Here is a 16,633-nt window from a genome sequence, read left to right on the forward strand (position 1 = left end):
CTGTTGTTATCAGATTTCTAAAGTCCATACCTCTTTGGCATATTCTCATGGCTGCAGATCTTCACTGAATCCTTCTTCTGCATGCTATTCTCTCTCTGCTCAGAGCTCCTCCAAGGCTCTCCCTGACTGGCTAACCCGCCCCCTTTTATCCCAGTCATCTTCATTGGTTACAGCTGCAGCCCAATTAAGGACATCGCAGCTGCAGCTCATCAAAGGCAACTGGGACCTCTGGGGCAAAGCCTCTATACAGATATTCAAATACATTACATTTCCTCTACTATACTGGGGAGGGTTTCCCTGGGGCTTTTTCTGGCACTTGCTCTTTTTCAGTCCCATTTTCCAAAAAACCCTGCTCACTATTTTTCTCCCCTCGAGTCCTTAGGCTGGGATTCTCGACACGAGCTTCAAGTCTTGTCCGGTACTGATTTCCTGAGTCTGTGAAACACCACCAGTCTACTTGGCCGCACAGAGAACCGTCCTGTGGGTTTTTCAACTGGTACCGAGCTCTCTTACCTGCTTCTCCAGATCAGAAGGTTGACCAGTTCCCAAAACCTTTTGGGAACATTCTTTCCCCTCCTGACCCCAACTGTGATCGACCCCCTGAACTCCCTACAAGTCCCAGGTCCCACGTGTGATAAGAAAAAGCGCTCACTTCCCCCTTGACCAACCACTTCCCTCGTGGAAGAGTGGAACTGCGATCTTGGGGCCCACTCTTGCTTCGTGATAGAATCATGTCTCACACACACGCTCGATCACACCCCACTCAACCACACGTTACTCACGGTTCCTTTTCCCGTGTGGATTCTTTGTGCACGTCGATTTTCCGAGTGAAAAAAAAGCACCACGTCCTTGGAGATCCCCTTTTGGATTGCTCCAAGTTTTCCAAGAGCTCTGGGCCCATTTTATCCCTCTTTGGCTGTGGTTCTGGCTTCAGTTCGGTGTTTGATTGGTTTCACTGACTCCCAATCCTGTAATGCCGCTGAAATCAGCGGGGCGCCTCCTGACCGGAGAGGGGTCCCCGAATCCCAAATTCAAATCACGTTGGGGTCACCAGAATTGTTATAATGATCAATCCAGAAGCCAAATTATCAAAAATGCAAAAAAGATTTTATTTATCTTTTTCCGTGACCAAAATACAGTCCTCAAAACCACCACAGCCAAAGAGACAGCATCGAGCCCGGGATCGGCGCTGGGTGAACCTAGATCCAACCTCTATCGCCTCAGACCCTTCCCTGTTCATGAGAGCCACTTCTTGCGGGGTTGTTTTATACAGTTTATTATGCCTGAGGTGGAGGAGTCCCAGTTTCTTTTGTAACTCTGCATATTCAAGACTATTCTTTTCACTGTGCATAGCTGGACAATTGCCGTTTCCTGGTCGATAGCCGGTGTTAATTGCGTCCAGGGAAGTTGCATATTCACATGTATCTTTCTGGCGACTCTTGCTATCTTGATTGATGTTATCAAGAGGGTGATGATTGCTCTTAGGCGTCTTCCGATGACTCAGGATAGCAGCGATCATCGATCATCGCGCTGGGCACATCTATTCATAGGTGAACTGTAGATTGTTCTCCTGCCGGCTCCAGGAATCTCGGAATTCAAGTAGGTGTCTGTCTTTGGGCTGCTTGTGGTCAGAGACTCATTTGGATTTCACAATTTTTATAAAATACATTCTCTCTATAGCATGAATTATTTCATAACATCTATTACAGCCCGAAAACATTAACAGAGGATTAACCTTTTGTCATGGTTTGACACTGGCACAATGCCAGTGCCCCCATGAGAATACCCTCTCCCTGGTTTCTGCTGTGAGATGTGACCAGGAATAAGCAAAGCAGGCTCCCACTTAGAAAAAAAAATTATTAACTAAACTACAAGGGAAAAAAAAAAAAAAGAAACACACAAGGAAAATGAAAACTTCACAAATACATCTCCTCCTCCTCCCCACCAAATTCCCAATACAATACATCCCCCAAATCATCGACTCTCGGTCCAGCACCACCCTTCAGAATACTCAATCCTCAGTTCATCAAGAGGAAAAGGAGTCCTTCTTGTGCCAATGGTGACCTCTTCCTTTCATGTCCAGCACTCTCACCACTGAACACGGACCAGAGCTGCTTCTAGGGTCGACTTTTAAGGATGCCTCGTCCCACTCCAAAAAGGCACAGTCTCAACTTTGGGACATTTTTCCCCCCCATATTTTTCACCCCCTGGGGCCGAGGGGTACCCACACCGAACTCTCTTGGTCCTGAGGCATTGCCTCCCCCTAGAATGCAGTCCCTGTATCACAAGGAAACATGGCTCTGTCCACAGCTACACAAAAAGAGTCCAGCATAAGCTACTCCATCATCTCTTCCACCTGAGTTCTTCTCTATTTCTCTCGTGGCCCATTTCCTCTTATCTCATCTATACCTCTCTTCTCATTCAGCTCCAGGAGGATTCACATTTGTAAGGTTTCCATGATCCAAGAAAAGGGTTAAAAGTCTGAGGGTCTGTCTGTCCAGAACTCCCATGGCTGCCCTGCCGGGCACCTTGTTGCACCCCCCCCTTCTCCTTCTCAGTTGGCCACTATTAAATTTCAAGGTGGCACAAGCACAGGCACAGGCTCTCTCTCTGTCTCTCCTGGGGGGGGGGGTGTGGCTGCCCGATGCCTCTCAGTGCTCCTCCACCCTTCCATCCTGCAGGGGCCTTCACCTCCCTTCTGTCCAGGGCCCCGGCCTACCTCACCCGGCCACATGGCTTCCCCTCCCCCGCCCAGCCCACAGCCAGGCAGGGGAGGTCTGAACCTTTCACTGGCCGGACCCCAAGAGAGCCTCCCAGGGGAGAGCCCTGCTTTTAACCCCATGTTCTCAGAGGCGTATCCAATGTCCCAATGGCCACATTAGGTGCCAATATTAAAATCTGAGCATCCATTGGCCATAACCACAGCATCCCAGAAAACATATTTCCTGCCAAACCACCACACCTTTAAAAGCAATAGCCTGTTGCATATTCATACATCTCATACATGATGCATAACTTCCATTCAAACAAAGGATTCTGTCTGGTCAGTGTCAACTTCTTCCTCTTAATCCTAATGGCATCTTCAGGGATGAGCGAGGCAGGAAGAAGTTCATTTCTCCTGATAAGAGGGCAATAAATTCTTTTTCTCTGAAAGATTTAGGTGTCCTGTGGCTTCTATCTCGGTGTGAGTCCTTTCTTTAAAAAAAGTATCTTACATAGCATAGTTTCTATTTTAACATTTCTTATAACCTAAAACTATATTTAACACACTACTTAAGAGAATTATTACAGCATTACTTTCTAACACAACACATTAAATATTAATTTTAATATTTGCAAAAAGCCAATCATAAAATACGCATTTTTCACAATCCCCACTCTTATTCTTTGTAAATCATTTGGTTTGAGCAATATTTCTTATCTACTTGCATCTTCTGGACTATGCTGGCAAAATAAAACAGGGGATTACACAAGGAAGAAATATCAAAACAGCTGTAACACATAAAAGGAAAAATCTTAATTTCTTCTAATACATTACACCACCAGCTAGGTTTTAACATTGTTTTCTAATTTTTGGACTGGTACCTGGGTTATTATATGTATATATTTTCTTTCTTTGATTTCTTTTGCTTTTTCTAGAATGACTTTTCTGTGGTCATCAATTTTCAACAATCTGATATATTAAACTTTCCACAAACACCTCCTTCTTTGGCCAATAAATAGTCTAAAGCTAACCTATTCTGATACGGTACAGTTTTTGTTTGGCTTTGCTGACTTGATCTTAACTCTAATGCCTGGGTGGCTTTATTTGTTATCATTTCTATAACTGCTTGGAGTCTTGTAATACAACTCAACATATAATTTGGGGTCAATACAGAGTTAAATTGCTGTGCTGGTTTTACTTTTTTTGTTTACTATTTGTTTTTTTACCAAATCTTGAACTGTATCTTTAAGATTAAATGCAAAACAAATCCATCTCTCTTCTTTTGGACATTCAATTCCAAATCTTTTACCACATTTTCCTAAGTTTCTTGTAATCCAATAATTTTCTCCATTTTGCCTACAGGTTCTTCATTTGGATGGGTTATAACAGTGGCTGTTGACATAGGTGTGTGTAATAAAAAAGGAACTTTGGTTTCTTTCTATGTGATGCTTTCCGTAGCATTTATGACATGATCTTGCTGTTATCCCGAAAGGGAAAAGACAACAAATAAGTGCCAGAAACAGGAATAACAGAGGTCCAGTATGGCTTATACTCCCACCTTCCATGCCTGTGAGGTTGCAACCCACAGCAGGTGTATTTGATCTTCTTGGTGGCGAATACAGATGCCAATCTGGTCTTGCCTTCTATTTCCTTGTCACTTTCTCTTAACTAATTTCCAGGCAAATTGTTTTTGCCACCCCTTAACTGTGGTTTCCCACCGTTCCTCAGGTATCTCTCATTCAACAGGCACTAATAATTCCCATCCACAAAACTAAGTTATTACTTTAACTCTTCTTGCAATAAGAGCATAAATTTTGTGAACTACAATACTAATTATTCCCACAATTCAAGCATTTACGCATAACCCAGCTAGCATGTCCAGTATCGGAATGAATCAAATAAAATTTACTGATGGAAATAGTAATTCCCCTTCTTCCTGTACAATTCACTGGCTAAGGTCAGAATACAGAAACAGTCTTGATCCTTCTGTCTGAAGTATTCCTCCCCCAAGAAGATGTTTTATTCAGGCAGTGCTTGAAACCAGTGATATAAGCATTGTCTTACTTCTTAATTCAGTGTTATTCTTTGGACATTTCTTGGATCATTTGGGTTTTCCCAAACCATCACCACCCAGTCCCCATTGGAAAGTCAGTTCGGTATCATCCGGTTTAAATGTGATAGTCCATTCTTCAGGTTCTTTCACAAGTCCTATGATTCTGCTGGCATGAATTCACTCTCTTTCCGTGATTTGGATTGCTGCTTCAGTAGTACCTGGAAAGGACTTCGTAATAGCATAGCAATAAAAGAAAGACAATACTGCATTAACTTTTACCATTCGCTTTTCTTCCAAACTTTCTGGGTTTAGCTAAAAGCTTTCTCCACAGCAGCCTCTTCTTCTTATATCCAGCTGTGCTAATAGCTGCCAAGGCAAATTCTTCTTTCTGTGAGCTACAGTTAGTTAAATAAGAAAGGCCAGACCAATTTTAACACGAGATGTATCACATCTATTGCTTTTTACTTTTTGGGCAACATTTAATTGTTTTAGCCTTACAAACCCATTCTTCAGGAAAAAAACTTCTTTTTTAACAGCAAACAAAACAAAAACTTCTTACTTAATAAAAACAAACCACTTTGTGGGGTTTGGGGAGTCAGCAATCTCTGCTTTGATTTTATCTTTAAGTGCTAGCCCCCTCCCCCTCTTTTCACAGCCTTGCTGTCAATGCTGTTTTTCACCTTTCCCTCACTGCTGCCACTTCGCTGCAGGGCCCCGGCCGGCGGGAGCAGGGGAGAACAGCCATGGGCATGGGGACCCTGGGGGCATGCCTTGGGTCCCTTTTGCCCCCTCTCTCTCTCTTCTTCTCTCTCTTTCTCTTTCCTTCTCTCTCTCTCTCTCTCTCGACCCGCTTACCGAGGCTGATGCTGCCATCCTGAACTCGGGACCCCGACAGCCTGGGAGCCACCCCAGCAGTTCCGCAATGGAGCCAGCCTGCTCCTGGCCAGCAAACCTGTGTAATCTGCTCCCAGCACCGCCGCCGGGTCACCTCCATGAATCGGTCCCTGCCGCAGCCCCCGAGAACCCACTGCTCGTACGAGAGCGGTCAGACACCTCCCAACTTTGACAACCCTAAACTTGGCGTTCTCAGGTGCTCCTGACATTCTTTTTCTTTCTTTTGTCAACTTATCCTCTTTTCCCTTCAAGGAGGGCCTGTTCTGCTAAACCTTTTCCAGACCCCAGTTCGGCTCTCAACAACCATATGTTAAGACACTTCCCTGCCTTTCATGCAAAAAAAAAACCAACTGCATTCACACTTCTGCTCTCTTCTACCACCAAGATGTCATCACTCCACATTCCAACATCCCAGAGTCTGCTAACCACCCCCCTACTTCAACTTCTCTCTTTCTTCTCCTCTTACTCTTTTTTTTCTTTGATTCAACACACCTCAGACAGGACAAGGTATACCAAACTAATTTACTTCCAAAAGTAAGCTTACAACTTTCTTTTACTAGGATTGCAGTAGCTGTTATAACTTAAATACATACTGGCTAGCTGTGGCTTACTGGGTCTAACATCTTTGATATATAAGCTACTAGATATCTTTTTACTCTTCCTCACTCCTGAATTAAAATTTGATAAGCTACTCCATTTTCTGTATTTATGTATAAATTATAAAGGACTTTTCTAACAAAGGTAAGCTTAAAGCTGGTACTTAGGCTAGTTTTCACTTCAACTCTTTTAATTTAACAATATCTTCCTTGGTCCGTTTTAAATAATCTCCCTCTGTCAAATTTTCATACACAAATTTTACTGCCTGTGTGTACCCCTCAATCCATAATCTATAATATTTCAACAATCCAAGTAATTTTCTGATCTCCCTCTTTGAAGAGGGAGGGAAAAGGAATAAAATTCCTGCAATTCTCTCATGGTTGGGTTTCCAACTACCTTTATTTATTAAGTGCCTAAGATATTTTACCTCTGGTTCTACAAATTACAGTTTCCCTTTTGATACCCTTAATCCTTTTTCCCCGAGAAAATATAAAAGTTGTATAGTAGCCTCTCTCACTTCAGCTTCCACAGATAGTAAAAGATCATCCACATATTGGATAATTTGTATTCCAGGAGGAGTAGGGAAATCTTGTAGTATTGTTTCTAAAGCTTTCCCAAATAAGTTTGGGGATTCCGTAAACCCCTGTGGTAACTTTGTCCATCTTAACTGCTGCTTTGTCCCAGTTTTTGGATCCTCCCATTTGAAGGCAAAAATATCTTGGCTGTCCTTGGCTAGTGGGCAAGCCCAAAAAGCATCTTTAAGATCCACCACACTGAACCACTGATGCTGGGGTGAGACTTAGAAGAGTATAAGGATTTGGTACCACTGGGTAGCGAGTCCGAGTTCTTTTATTAACTTCCCTTAAATCTTGTACTAGTCTATAACTCCCGTCAGACTTTACTGGGAGAATAGGGGTATTATGAGGAGACATACAAGGTTCTAATGTCCCATCCTTTATTAGTCCTTCTATTACTGGCTTCAAACCTTCCCTTCCTTCTAAAGATATAGGATACTGATGTACACGTATGGGACAATCTTCTCTCTCAATTGTAACCCTTATGGGGTCAATATTTATTCCTCCCCTATTTCCTTCCTCAGCCCAAAGTTCCTTGTTGATTTTTTCTTCATCCTCTTGGCCTAATATTAAAACTCTAGCTGTCATTTTCTCATCTTCTGGTAGAACTCCTATTCCTAATTGCACTTGTAAGTCTCACCCCAATAAGTTGCTACCTGCCCCTGGGACCAATTAGACATCCCCCATCCAAATTTTAGTTTCCTCCCTCAATTACCACATCTTTAATGACCAAAACTGTAAAACTTTCTCCTTTCGCCCGTTACTTTCACTGTATGTTTACTCACACTATAGCCTTTTGGAATATTTAACAGGCAGGTTCTCTCTGCCCCTGTGTCTACTACAAATTCCAATTCTTCTTCTTGGGGACCCACTTTTAAAGTTATCACAGGCACCAGATGGTATTTGTCCCCTAAAAAAATAGAGCCTATGACCTCCCTATTCCTCTTCTGTGCACATCTCTTTAAAGATTTTCAGATCTTCTGCTTGCTTAGGACCATTTTCCTATTTCTCTTAAGTTTGTTTATCTATTTAGACAGAGTTTCTTCTTTTCCCTCTAAAAAGCTGTCCCTCACAAACCTTTTTTTTTTTTTTTTTGCATTTCACCTTTGATATGCTGTCCCATTTATTCCCTTGATTATGTAATTACGATAATTATTCATGTGTTTCCTCCCCTCATTATTTTGACCCCATTCAGGAGGTACAGTTGGCATTTTGTCTTCTCTGGGGGTCCCTGCGGATTATCTTTTTTCCCAAGCTTTTATTCCAGCTGCTCTGATTAATTGCCTTTCTTCCTGACACAATATTATTTTCATTATAGACCGCATCTCTTCTCAAGTATAAATGTTTGGACCTAAAAATTGGTCTAATTGTTCAGCTATGCCTATGGGATCCTCCAAATATCCCTTTTATTTATTTCTTAAAATTTCAGACCTCAGATGAAGTCAAAGGAGCATTCATAAATCCCGGTCCGCTCCCTCCTATAGGAACCTCTCTTAATGGAAATAGACCAATCCCTTTATCCCATTCTTTTTGGATTTTTATCTTCTATAGCCTTTCTCCTGTATTTTTAGGAAGAATCAGGAGAGGGCTGTCTTTTAACTGAACTTTTAGTGTTTCGATAAGGTGATTCCTTCAGAGAGTTCACCTGACCAGCTGTAGCTGTGGTTACCAAGGGAACGGAGCTCGGGGCAGGACGGGTGGGACTCGGCATGACTCTGAGTCTCGGTCCTCCGAAGGCGGGGTCTGCAGGCGGAATCGCCCGAGGGGGATCTTCCGGTGCAGACCGAGCTGGAGCGTGGATAGCCCCCACATGACTAATGGCAGCTGATCCAGCAAAGACAAAACAGGCGACAGACCCCGGCTGCAGCGGTGGTAGCCGACCAGAGTCAGGGCAGCCGGGGATGGGGCAGACAGGACCCCCCCTTCTGTGCGGTCGGCGCGGTGACCACGGTCTACACGGCAGGACAGACCCTCACCCCCACCGGCACGACCGGCGGAGCGGCCGCGGGCCAGGCGGCCGGGACTGAGGCAGACGGACTGTGCCGGAGCCGGCACAGGGGCTGGGGGGTGCAGCCGCGAACGGGTGGGGGAACAAATGGAACGGAGGAGGTAATCTTTTGTTCCCAGCCTTTTTTCTTTCACCGTTTTTCTTTTATTGCTTTTTCATAGGGATTTTTGATATTTTAAGATGTTATTTTCTTACGATCTTCCCCCCCCCCCCCAGGATGTGGTATATTCTTTTTCTTCTGGATTAAACTTTTTTTTTTTTTACAAATAAGTCTAGAGCTTAACAAATCTAAACTTCTGCTTGGATACTTTGAAATGGTCGACGAGCTAACTCACGACCTTCTCATGTTGTTTTTCTCATCACCCTTTTATTTATCCTTTGGCAAATTATACATCTTTCAGTTACTTGTTTTTCTACTCCAAAAATCCCAATGCACCCATAGTTCCTTAAAAAAATGATCTCACAAAGCCCGAGTATCCCACTGGGTTTTCTGATGCGTGTCTTCTAATATTCCCTAGTAAGCATTTTATTAACTAATTGTCTTCCATCAAGATGTTTCTATTTCCCTGATTTATCTTGTTCACCACCTATCTTGTTTAATTCCTTTTTTCTCTGCTTCCCTAAACTTTGGAATTTCCAATTTTTCCTCATTTGGAGTTAATATTAACTCTTTCAGCTCCATTTTCTGCTGCATCTTTAGCTTCCTGATCTGCCAAATAATTTCCTCTTATTTCTGGGGTCTTTACCTTTTGGTGTCCCTTAATATGTACTATAGCTATCTCTCTTAGGTAATTGTAATGCCTCTAAAACCTCTAAAATAAGTTTCTCATGTACTAATCCTTTTCCTCTTGAATTAAGTAATCTCCCTTTTAAAATTTTTCTTAAGGTATGTGCTACTCTAAAGGCATATCTTGAATCAATATATAACTCCTTTCTTTTGTGTTAAATATTCTAGTGCTCTTTTTAAAGTATATAATTCACAAGTTTAGCCTTCTAGTTTAAGGTTAATTTCCCTTTTTCCATAGTTTGCATGTTTTTCTCATCAACTTCGGCATACCCTGTATTTTGCAAGGAGTTGTATTTCTGTTAGCTAACATAACTCCCAAAGGGCTATCTTGGGGGTATCTCTTCTAGTATGCTTTTATTCCCCCTTTTTTCCCTGTATCCAACTTACTGGTTTTCTGTTCCATTTTCAAGATCTTATCTATTCATCCCCTGCTTCTGTTTTTCAGTTTTTACTAACAACTTAAATACCACTTTTCTTTCAACTACTTACACCCCAAAAAAACTTTTTCTCACACTCATTTTCAATACAATACACCTCCCTTCAAGATGTGGTAAAGCTTAAAATGCACAATCCACATTACCTATACTTTCATTCGTCTACATTCACTCACTTTTATTTCTCATTCACCTTCACACATTCCTTCACACCCTCAAGACACAAAGTGGATCCCTATCGCTAGAAAATCTCGGGTCCCTGTGGCCCCCCCTCGCTTTGGGGTTGGCCTCCAGGCCTCAGTATCGCAGGGCCTCCTGGAAGGGCCCTGACTCTGGTCGCCTCCGGTGCCTGTTCACCTGTGAGGCTGTCTGCGTGTCACTCACACTCTTCAGCTATGGCCCCCTCACACACCCGAGGGAACAATAGCCTGGTTTGCAGGTCACACACTCCTTTTCCACTGCCCCCCCCCCTCCTTCCCATCTGCCCAGGAAATTGAAGCTGATTTTGTGTGTGACTCACTCTCACACACACACAACAAGACAATTATAAGGTACCTTTTACTTTCACATCACCTATTACAAGTTTAGGTGTTACTGGCCAGTCCCGGTGCTATTGGATATCCCTCAACCCAGCTGTGTTGTCCAACCCCAGATGCTCTTGGGTATTTTTCCCTCAATCCAGCTGTGTTGTTCAACCCCAGATGCTCTTGGGCATTTTTCTGTCCCTCAACCCAGCGGTGTGGTACAACTACAGATGCTCTTGGGCATTTAAATTTTTTTCTTGGCTGTGTTGTCCAACCCTGGATCCTGTTGGGCAAAATTTTTATCCCTCAATCTAGCTGTGTTGTCCAACCCTGAATGTTCTTGGGTATATCCTCACTCTGGCAGAATTCTGCTCAACCCTGCTCTTGGATGCTCTTGGAACGTAAATCCCTCAACCCAGCAGGTTTTTAGGGGCCCCTCCTGTCCTGTTTCCTAGTGGATTGGGCTAGGAAACCTTGCTCCCTACCTCCGAGGGGTCCAACCCCTCCCTGAGACCCAGTTCCAGTTACTCTGGGGGATTCTTTCACTCCTTTTATCACTCGCTTTGTCTCTTTACTGGCCTCTTTCCTCGCGGAAAGCCGGAAATGCAGCATGGGAGATTCCAGCACTCACTTGGCAGGTCTGGGGTAACCAGCCCGCCTCTCATTCACACACATTCATCTCCCCCCACTGCCCCCTGAGAAATACTTACCAATCTCTTTTCCTTCCCGGGTTCTTCGTGCGCACTACTAGTCTTAGGGGGCAAATTACCACGGTTGTAGGGAGCCTTTTTTCCCTTCTCTTTGTTTTATTGCCTCCTTTTGTCCACCGATCATAACTGTCGGTCACCTCAGGGGAAACAGAGCGAGGTTGCCAAATAGGGCAGGGGGCGCCTTCCCCACTCTGACCCTCCTAAAGCACCGTCAGCAAGGTGTTAGCAACCATCCTCTGCTACCATACTTGTGGAAAACGCCAATCACTTGTTTTTAAAATTTTAAAAGTTTAATAGTAATAAAATGGTTATAAAAATAGTAATACCATTAGAGTAATAATAATTTGGACAATTTGAATTAGGACAATATGAGACAATAAAAACAAAGAGTTACGGACAGTCCAGGTACCTTTTTCTGGGCAGTACAAGCCTGAAAAAGGACACCCCTTAACAAAGGATTAACCCTTAAAAACCTAAGCCTGTTGCATATTCATACACCTCACACATGATGCATAAATTCCATTCAAATACAGGATTCTGTCTGGTCAGTGTCAACTTCTTCCTCTGAATCCTAACAGCGCCTTCGCCTTCGAGGCAGGAAGAAGTTAGTTTCTTCTGATAAGAGGGCAATAAATTCTTTTTCTCTGAAAGATTTAGGTGTCCTGTGGCTGCTATCTCCGTGCAAGTCCTTTCTTTAAAAAAAGTATCTTACATAGCATAGTTTCTATTTTAACATTATGTTATAATCTAAAACTATATTTGACAAACTACTTAAGAAAATTAATACAGCATAACTTTCTAACATAACACATATAATATTAATTTTAATATTTGCAAAAAGCCAATCATAAAATACACATTTTTCACAGAAATCATTCTTCTTCCACGTTACTTGATAGAGAGGGTTGACAATCGGGCTGTAATTTGGAATGTGCATTCTCTACAATCCCAAAACACCTAAAAAAAGCTGTTTCTTTCTTGTTAGTTGGTGGAAACATTGCTGTTGTCTTGTTAATAATGTCCATTGGGATCTGACAACATCCAACTTGCCATTTTATTCCTAAAAGCTGGATCTCCTGGGCAGTTCACTTTATCTTACATTGTTTTATGGCTAAATCAGCTTTCAGAATTATTTGAAGTATTTTCTTCTCTTTCTCAAAAACTTCTGTTGTGTTTCCCCACTATATACTTTAAGACAATTATACAGGGCAGACTCCACAATGAGTTACTGCCCCTTAGTTTTAACTACTCCCCTTTCACCAATAAGGAGAGACGAATGTGAAGAGATATAAGTGAAAAAATAACAGTTTACTAAAAGGAAAAATAGAAACAACCAAGATAACAGCAATAGATACAAACGTGCTGAGTCCTGCCTGTTATAGATGGATAATGAGATGATTGGCTCTCCCAATTAAGGGATGAATAGTGTGAATATTAAGAGAAGCTTTATTGATGTATAGTTATGTTATTGTAGTTTAGATGTCCTCTGTTCTCCCCATCTCCCCATAGTTCCCTCCCCCCCCCCCCCCCCCCCCCCCCCCCGTATTGTTGCTATCAGACAGCCTGGGTTGTCTAGGACAGGTAGAAAGGTGTGCACTTGTGCCCCTTCCATGGGGCAGTTGGGAATGGAAAAGCTTGTTGCTAGGGGGGTGCAGCATGACAACACCTGACCCTCCAATCAAGTTGCAAGAAAGCAGTCTCCACCAACAAACGGCAAAGAAGAGTTGACTGACAGACTCTGGGAGGGGCCAGGGTTGGCTGATGTAACTCCCTCAGGAGTATAAAAGACTGAGCATCCATCTTGAAGACGAGCCAGCCATGTGGTATGTAGCCACGAGGGCAGCTTTCAGGTCTGCTTTTCCTTATTTTGTCATTTTGCTGTATTTTTGTTAAGGTTTAATAAACCTTTTGCATTTTTAAAGTGAACAGTCTTTTATCACATGCCCCTCCCTGGAACAAAGAAAACAATATGGCGGAGAAGTCCCCTTCTCCAGACCACGTGACTGAATGAAAGAACAAAGGAAAAACAACACAGAAACTGAGCCTCTGCGATTCCAGAACTCCCTCCTTCCCCAAAGAACAACCTGCGGGGGACAGAAACAAAGCCAAAACCTGGAAGAATTATTTTTTCCAAAAAAAAAGAGTCACTGCTGCCGAGCTGCCTGCTCCATGCCATACGACAGGGGCAGCGTTCCGGTTGGCAGTTGGGGGTTGCGAAATACCATTTCCCGAGGCTGCGAAGGTCCCGTCGGCAGTAACGGCTGTGGGCTGTGGCGAGAAAGTCCGAAGAAGTGTCTCTGGCAGCTTCGGGCAAGCTTCGCCCCCCCTTCCTTGGCAAAAGGCAGGCAGCTGGAACTTTCGTGGAGAGCGGATCTGACCTGTTATAAAATTGACTCAAAATGAGTAATTTCCAATCAAAGAATTTATTAATTATTGAAGCAGTTATACTACGTAAGCAAAGGCTCAGCGCTGGGTGACAGGGGAGTCTCTGCTCCACCTACTGCCGCCCCAACTAGTTTCTGATTCAGTCCTTTTATCCTCTCCATCCTTCAGGAGTCCATGTTATCTCGGAGTTCTCTGCGCCTGCGCTGGTTGTTGCTAGAGGGTCATCCTTCTGTCTCCTGGTGGTCGGTGATAAAAGGCTGCGGAGTCTTCCTCAGCTGCGTCTTCTTCACCCTATGTCTTTATTTGGTGACTTCTCCGTGGAAAATTACCAAAATCTTATGATTAACGCAATATGTGCCCTATCAAGCTTAAGCAAGCAAATGTCCTGCCTTGCAAACTGTGCCCTATCAAGCTTAAGCAAGCAAATATCCTGCCTTGCAGACTGTTTATCTGCCCCTGCCCCTTCCCCAGCTTTTCCCTGGTCGTTATCTCTGTGAGTTATCTGCTTGTACCATTTGTCAGCGGGAAAGGTTTCCCTGCTGGGTGTTAATCTGCCCCTGCCCTTTCCCCAGCCTTTCCCTGGTCGTTATTTCTGTGAGTTATCTGTTTGTACCATTTGCTGGGTGGGACTATGTGTGGGCTCCTGCAACCCCTTCCCTGGTATCCTTGTAGCTCATATCTCATGAAGTAGTACAGAAATAGTCAGCAGACAACTCTTGTAACACACTGGTCTCTTTTTCGTGACGAACAAAATGTAGTCCCTCATCTCATGACCCCTCCTCTGCAAAAGAGCAGGCAGCCACAGCGAAGTTGTCGCTGTTATAGATACATATTATAATATTGGCTTTTTGCAAATATTAAAATGGATTCTGTACGTGTAGTGTTAAAATAACTTTGTTATAAAGATGCAGGGGTTTTTTTCTGTTGTTGATTATGCTTAGTGAAATAGCTGATATGACTATGCTTGTGTTAAAATGCCTGCTTGCATGGGATAACATCCAGTGAACATAGGATGAGGACACCTGCTACAGATATGCTAGCTATCATCATTCGCCGTCTGAAGACAATGTGGGCCGGGGCCAAAACTGAAGATGATGATAAAAAAGGAGTAAAACCACAACCAAGGAATACGCATGCTCTAAAAAGGCAGATCCAAGGAGGAGGTATGCTAAACAATTATTGGAACATGTAAACTAGTTTGGGGAAAAAGTTTACTATGCATACGGGTCTATGAATATGCAACAGGCTGATGTAAGGGAAAAGGTATTTAAGGGGTATCTCCGAAAATAACAGGGTGGTCTTGGCTGAATGCCAAGATTCACCCGGCCGTAATAACATTTGCTCTATGGTCCTTGTCTCCTATTGTCCTTTATTAAACTTTTTAAATTTTCACAGGAGAGTGAACCTGTTTTTCACATCACAAAATACACTTCAAAGTAGATTCGGATTGCTAAATGAGGTTTCCTGGGTTGTGACTGGGAAACCTGCCTGAGACAACCCCCTCGGGAGCCTAGAAAGAACAATAGAGAGCCCTCTGTATGTCTGTTGCCTGTTTTAAAGGGACCCTGCACCTGCACCCCCACTACCCCCCTCCCTCTTCTGTGAACTTCGGTAAAGCACAGAAGTTTTGCTTCCCGAGTGTGGGTCTTAAAGGCAGTAAACGAATTTGGGCGGGTTGATTTAGAGAAGATATGGAAAATATGATTTTGGGTCACCTTTCATGTTAAACTCTTCCTCTTATCTCTGTGACACCCACAGAATCATATTATCAATGTATTGCAGGTGTTCTAGAGCTTCACCCTGTTTCAGTACAGTCTGGATCAGTCCACGGCAGATAGTAAGGTTGTGTTTCCACCCCTGGGGTAGTTGATTCAAGGTGTACTGGACATCCCTTAAAGACCTGAACCATATGCAGCAACATGCTAGCTCCTAGCAAAAAGACCAGATTAGTTTCAAAGGTTTTCAAAATCTTCAAAGTTCTTAAATGTTACTGTAATCAGCCTGGAGGAGAAGGAAGGAAAGAAGGAGGGAAGAAAGATGTAGGAAGGTGTCTCCCCCATATGTTGTTCTTCTGAAGAGAAAAGGCTGAAGTTGTGATTATTAATCGTTCCCTATAGGTGCTTCCCAAAGTATAGAGGTGCCTGCAATACTGAATACATACACCAGATTGGTGTCCTGACCAGTGACATTGTCATATCATAAGCCAATACTAAACAGTACCCCACAATGATAGTCTTAGCCCAGGCCTCAAGGACAATAAACATTACACCAGGGAACATGTTCTGCAAGTAAGGTATTACTGGTATTACAGAACAAAACCCTGAGACAAAATGCAACAACTGTGAGAGCGAATAAATCCACATTGTAACCTGCAACTATTAAACCGGTACAATGAACGTTTATAACAATCTTGTTTTAACATGCTCTGGTCAGATCTGTTGTTATCTCAACCCTTCAAGCCCCACGCTGGGCACCAAAAAGGACTGTCGTGGTTTAAGCCCAACTAGCAACTAAGCAGCACACAGCTGCTCGATCATTCTCCCCCACCTCCTCCCCACCCTGGAAGAAGGGGGAGGAGAACTAAAAGTAAAACTTGTAGGCTGAGATAAGAACAATTTAATAATTGAAACAAAATATTATAATAAAAAAATATTTTAAAAAGAGAGATAAAACCCAGGAAAAACAAGTGATGCACAATACAGTTGCTCACCACTTGCTGACTGATGCTAAAAGCTGTTCCCAAAACATGATTGGCCTCCCTTCTTAATACCTCTCCCAGTTTATATATTTGGCATGATTTCTACAGTGTGGAATATCCTTTTGGTCAGTTCAGGTCAGCTCTCCTGGCTGTGCTCCCTCACAGCTTCTTGTGCAGCTCCTCACTGTCAGAGCATGAGACACTGAAAAGCCCTTGTCTCAGGGTAAGCACTGCTCAGCAACAACCAAAACCATCAGTGTGTTA

The sequence above is a fragment of the Agelaius tricolor genome, unplaced genomic scaffold (assembly GCF_023055355.1).
Source record: "Agelaius tricolor isolate 1412-34295 unplaced genomic scaffold, bAgeTri1.0.p SCAF_56, whole genome shotgun sequence".
NCBI lineage: Eukaryota > Metazoa > Chordata > Aves > Passeriformes > Icteridae > Agelaius > Agelaius tricolor.